The sequence below is a fragment of the Pithys albifrons genome, chromosome 1 (genome assembly GCF_047495875.1).
Source record: "Pithys albifrons albifrons isolate INPA30051 chromosome 1, PitAlb_v1, whole genome shotgun sequence".
Classification (NCBI taxonomy): Eukaryota; Metazoa; Chordata; class Aves; order Passeriformes; family Thamnophilidae; genus Pithys; species Pithys albifrons.
In genome coordinates this window covers 9,832,111-9,838,110 of record NC_092458.1, presented here as the reverse complement: position 1 = coordinate 9,838,110, position 6,000 = coordinate 9,832,111, and positions in this window count along the sequence as shown.

The following is a 6,000-nucleotide window of genomic DNA, read 5'->3' as shown; positions in this document are numbered from 1 at the left end:
ACTCTTAGGTACAGGAGATGCACAGTGCAAGAGCAGTGAGTGTTGTGTCTCCATGGGTTGTCATTTTTGATGATCCAGTGATGGAACAGCAAAGACCATAGAATCACTAAGGGGGTGATGTTAGAGAGAACACCAAAAAAAGTGGAAGAGAGGAAGTTATACACAGGTGATAGAGGACACAAAGAATAAGGACATAGAGAGGTGAAAGAAATGGGGAATCTGAGGATACAAGCAAATATATCACATGAAGAAGATTACAAATACAAAGATTATTAGAGGAAAGAGAAAAATAACCTGGCAGAATCTCGAATACAAAGTCAGAGCAACTGATAAGGAGAAAGAGTAAGGAGAGTACGTGAAAACATAAGTAGAATATGACTAATAATAAAATGTGTCATTTGTGGCCTCTTTATGAGGTCTACACGTTTCACAGGAGACTAGGCCAAGGGAAATAGAAAATAACACCTCACCCTATGTAGGTCATAAACTCCTTGGAGGATATTTGAGGTTTTATGCATTTATTACTGTTGAATTATGAAGCTGTATTGATAATTTTTGAACTGAGAAAAATAGGTGAAAAGTAAAAATTCTGACTGGTTAACTCTTTCAATTATATGACAATTTGTGAGGGAAGGGAAGAATCTTGATCTCTGAGGGGTCTGAACTTACAAATTTTGTGCTTTTCTCTCAGTTGTTTCAGTGAGAGAGCAAGATTAATCCTCCATCTATGCAAGGCAAGTAGCCAGAGTAGGGAGATGGTCCCTCAGTCCTCACTCAGCTATTTTCAAGCTACGGGTAGGCACTGACAAGAATAATTCCCCTCAGCACAGCATCAATTCCATTCTTTATTTTGCAGCACCAGGACAGGCAGAAAGCAACACAAGTACAGGCATCAAAAAACAGTTTTTGCTCCCAGAGGTGCTACCAGGAGCTCAGAAGGAGCCAGTATGGCACATGGCATCAGCATCCTCACCCTCTGGAAGAGTCATGCTGAAGACTTTTCAGAACTTCATAGTGTGAAGTTAATACATATCCTACAATGATATCCCCACATTCCATGATACTGGGAGAATGCTGTGTCCTGCCTTCCTCCCAGCTACCCTTCAAGGTTACTGAAGTGTCTGGGCTTTTTTGTGGTTATTCCTGGGTCAGCCAGGCTGCATACTATTAAGCTGGCACCAGGGGAGATATCTGGTGGGAGGTAGGATGTAGGTCCCCATGAACTAATACATGGTGTGGGAGCACTGAAGTTCCCAGTGGTGTCAGCCTTCCAGGTTCCTTGCCGTGCAGTTGGGCACCTGTGAATTTTGTCTTTGCTGTTCTAGGATCAAGTCTACCTCAAAAGTAAGCATGTTCTCAAATTTCGATATCCTTCTAGCAGAATATTTCTTGAAAAAAATAATGTTTTTCAGTTCAGAACAGAGTGTCAATAAAAGGCCTGCCTTTCAACTAGCTCTGGACAGAGATGGATAGCTCTGGCAGGCTAACTATGTTCACATGCTTGTGGTGTTTGAATGAAAGGCTTTGTTATTGTCATGTTCCAAACCTATTCAAGCAAAGGGGAATATAGTGTTAGTTCTCATTATGTTTTCATCATGTAAGTAGACTATAGGACTGACTTGCACTCTGTCCACACAGAGCTTTTCTATTTATTCCTTCTTGTAATTCAATTACACTGTGTATGAAGATCAGTAGGATGGAGATATCAGCTTCTTTGTCTAAAGCAGAGTTGCTCCCTTTGAACAGAAAACTCCTTTCTTTCATAGTGTGCTTGAGGAACACTTGGGAGAGCTGATCCAACTTAGTAGGGAGTGCAAAATTAAATTGAAATTTAGGCTGGCTGAGTGTAATCAGACATTCTCATACTGAAGTGATGCCCTCATTGCCCACTGTGGAGAAGAAGCAATTACTGCAAAGAAGCAAATCTTCAGAGTTTGAGGATTGCAGAGCTAAACTTCATTAAGCAGTTGAGACTCTTTCTCAGAATTAAGGGGCTACATCTCTCTCTGCCCAAAGTGATGCCACATAGCATTCCTCAGCCAGGCTCATAAGCCAGAAGCAATATTGCTGTACTCCTGCAGCAGTTCACTTATCATAATGGATGCTCTTTCTCAGTGAAGCTAATCATCTGGGACAGAGCTCCATATTGATATAATTACATATATTTCAGCACCCAAGTAAGCTTGGATATCCAAACTTGCAACTGTATTGCTCATGGTACTGACAAACCTAAAGTACACTTTAGTATAACACATTTTGAAAGTGTCTGAACTAAGTCCATTGGGATGACTTCCATCCTGAAGGAACAATATTTGCATAGGGATTTACTAAAATTGAACTAAATTTGCATGAATTTTGAAAGAAAACTTTCTTAGGCAATCTGTGCCTAACAAAATCTCTCAAAAAGAACAACCAAAAAAAACCCACAACAAAAAACCCCCTAAAAACTACACCAAAGCAAAGAAACAAACTAAACAGAAAAACCCACCAAACCAACCAACCAAAAAAAAAGTCAACAACAACCAAACAAACAAGAAACTACAAACAAGATCAGGTCTCCTTTTCTTTGGAGTAGAGAAAGATAGGAAAATATACCGGAGTTGATTTAAAATGTACTGTCTCTACCTGCCTGTCTGTATAAAATGAAAAAAAAAAAAAAAGTCTGATGAAGTGAAGGGTTAAAATGTTCAGGATTTTCAGATTTTTTAGTTCAAGCCTTTGACATAAATGTACCTTCTACTACTCAGCTTATAGTTTTTCTCTATTGCTTTCTGTTTCCTTTGAGACAAAGGATAGGTGAGGAAGGGAGAAGGCAGGGATTTATAGGTATGTCCATGAAAACAGCTTTTGATCCCTTCAAAGTGCAGGAGGTGTTCCTTCCAATCCTCCTCCATTTAGTAACAGTTCTAGGCACTGAGTTTTAGAGGTTTAAAACAAACTTAGAGGTCTATGAGGTGTGGAAACAGTAAGGGGAAGGCCCTCGGGACTCAGTCTGCCATCTGGAAGGCTGGTGAGATTTTATAAACTCCCACTCACAACTTTCACAGTTAGCAAGTACTGAAGAAACCATGAATAAGAGATAGCGAAGTACCTGGCACTTGGCAAGTTTCTCAAGCTTGCACAAAAGCAACTTCATAAGCAATCTTTTTTTTCCCCTCAATATACTTGACCTTCATATTTGGTAAATAAACATTGCATTTTTCTTTACCATTAAGCATTCCCGTGTTGTTCAGAGGAGAGTGAGTGTGAGAGGAGGCAAGAGGAATCACTGTGAAACTAAGGAAGTTGGAATGCATTGTGTCTCTGTGGGTAGAGAAGAAAAACAGATGTTCTCCTGGTAGGAGCTGGAGGGTGTTTACTGCCCATCTACAAAGGATTGTGGTGGAGGGTTGGTGCCGTTGAGTACTGACCTGTGGGAAAAAATTGCCTCCAGCCACCACAAACTAACACTTATGCTGCAAGGAGCAGGTAACAGATGAAATGTAGTGCTCCAATAACACCTGAACTGATACCAGTTATAATCCTTTTTGTTCTTTTAATGTACTCAATGGAACAAATTGTTTGGAATTGTGGTGATAAAACTCTACAGATTAGACTGATTTTGTTGTGAAAGTTTATCGTGCAATCTACAAATAACTTCAGCTGCAAAATGCAAACAGGCTCTTTCCTTTAGCATCACTTCTTCCTCCTTCTCTCATAGCCTGTCTTTAGGGTACACTGGTGGATGTCTAGGGAGAGTTCATCTAGGTCCATATATATCTTCAGGCTTAATGATGCCTGAAGATATATATGATCTGGGAAGGACTTTGGCAGAGATCCAAACAGTGCAACAATAACCAATGATTTATGGATGAGTGATGTGAAATTCGATAAAAATGCAGAATCAGGTGACATAATTGGTTTGGACATTAAGTAAGGGAGGGGGATTAAAAGGCTTAATATACTGAAAGGTGAAGTTAGCAGATGGAAATATGCATGACCGAATCTTTTTCAGTAAAGTGTTTGATGCAGGCCAACAGAAGGAAGGTAGATTGCTTTTGTTAAAGTGTGTGTCTCCAGAAAAAGTTATATTTAAAAACAAAAGAGTGTGGTATGCAAAACTGGTAAAGCATTTTGCCAGAATGGTTTCTTACCAGAAAACACTTTGGTTTTGCAAATAACTTGAAACTTTTCAGAAAAAAAAAAAAAGTAACTTTTCATTAAGAGGCTGGTTTATATCCAGTTTGTAGGAGAAATGGAGAGTGACACTCGGTAGCTTTGTGATCAGAGAGAAGGCCTACATGCTGATACCTGGAAACAATCTGGTCAAGAACCCTAACTTCTAGTTCTTTTTGGTGGAGAAACCCTCTCTTTCTTTTGTCTGATCTGAATTTTTCTGAAAGATACAGAATTCCGCAGGCCCTTAAATGAAATTGAATCACAAGAAAAGTTTTTATTTGCTGTTCTTTAACACAGATTAAAAGATAATTTAAACACTTTCTCCTATCTTGTATCCTATTAATTGAAGAAGTAGAAATGTGTTGCAGGTAGATTCAAGGTTTTAATCCCTTTTCTCAAAGCTTTGCTTAGGATTTGCTCCTCTCTTTTCATTGCAGCAAGATAGCACTCAGCTAGTTCCAGGCTATCACCTATTCCTCTTCTTTTTCCTTCTAAAACCTGACCATCATCTGTGTAACTATATTGAATAGCACTATCAAGAGTAATTTACAGACCATGGCAATCCCTTCCTGTATAAACATGTCTCATTCACTCATCACTAAATTCCATCTTCTGAATCATTCAGCCAAGGGTCATAATATAAATGAGCTCCTTCACCCATGAAAATTCTGCCTGTACATATTGTGTTGTGCTGTGCACCATGATCCTATCTCCCACTGCTGACCAACATTTTCATAACCCAATAAAAGCATGTTGGATCTGCTTTAACAATGTGCTCTGGCCATAATAACATGTTGATCTTGGCATTACCACTGACTGGACAAATCATGTATTAGATCAGAAGCCTGGGAGCACTCCTCGTGCTTCCTATACCAGAGGGGGCACTGCTAGTAATGCAGCATGGACATGGCAGCTGGAATGTTCGTCATGTAATGAACACGTCCTTTGACAGCAAAGTATCTCCTGTCCAAGCACAGGAATTAGTTGCTGATTTCTGATTCTACCTCTAGAAAAATGGCTGAGCCCTCAGGGATAGGCAAAGTTTCTATTTGCCAACTTCTGCTGGCCAGTAAAGTGCACCCAACAAAAATGACCTTCAGAGGTGGGAGTGGCATGGGGACATCAAGAGACTAACAATGCCCCTTCTCTGCCCTCTCTCTGCCCCTGTAAATGATCTCAGAGATAGATAGATAGATAGATAGATAGATAGATAGATAGATAGATAGATAGATAGACAGACACAGATACAGACACAGATACAGATGTATATATGTCTCTCCATGAGTTTCACCTATATCTGTATATAGGTTTATCTATCTATCTATCTATCTATCTATCTATCTATCTATCTATCTATCTATCTATCTATAATCTATCTATCTACCTTTCTTTCTTTCTGCTCTCTTGGCTGGAGTCTACAGCCCACTGAGTGGCATTTCTGAGATGCAGGAGACTTAGACTGAAGTCTTCACTGTGAATCACCTAATTTTATTTTTTTTAATAGCTCATCTGGAGCTCAGGGGAAACAAATGTAGCCTTTCTCCTTCAGTAGACCAAGAGGTAGTATTTAACATGAGGTAATACAGGAAATGGCACATGACAACTAGTAGTAAATAAATAAGAATGTGAGTAGTTTAATACTTTTTCTTTACTTCTAAAGGAAGCATCCATCAACCCAGCTATACTTACACTGAGTGGTGATTACAGGATGAATATATTATAGAGAAGTGAGAAAATTATGAGCCATGGTTGTTTACAGACAATAGGTGAAAATAAATGTTCTGAATGCTAAATAGTAAATTTTTTTTTTTACTTTTTTAGTCTAATAGTAAATGGCTTAAT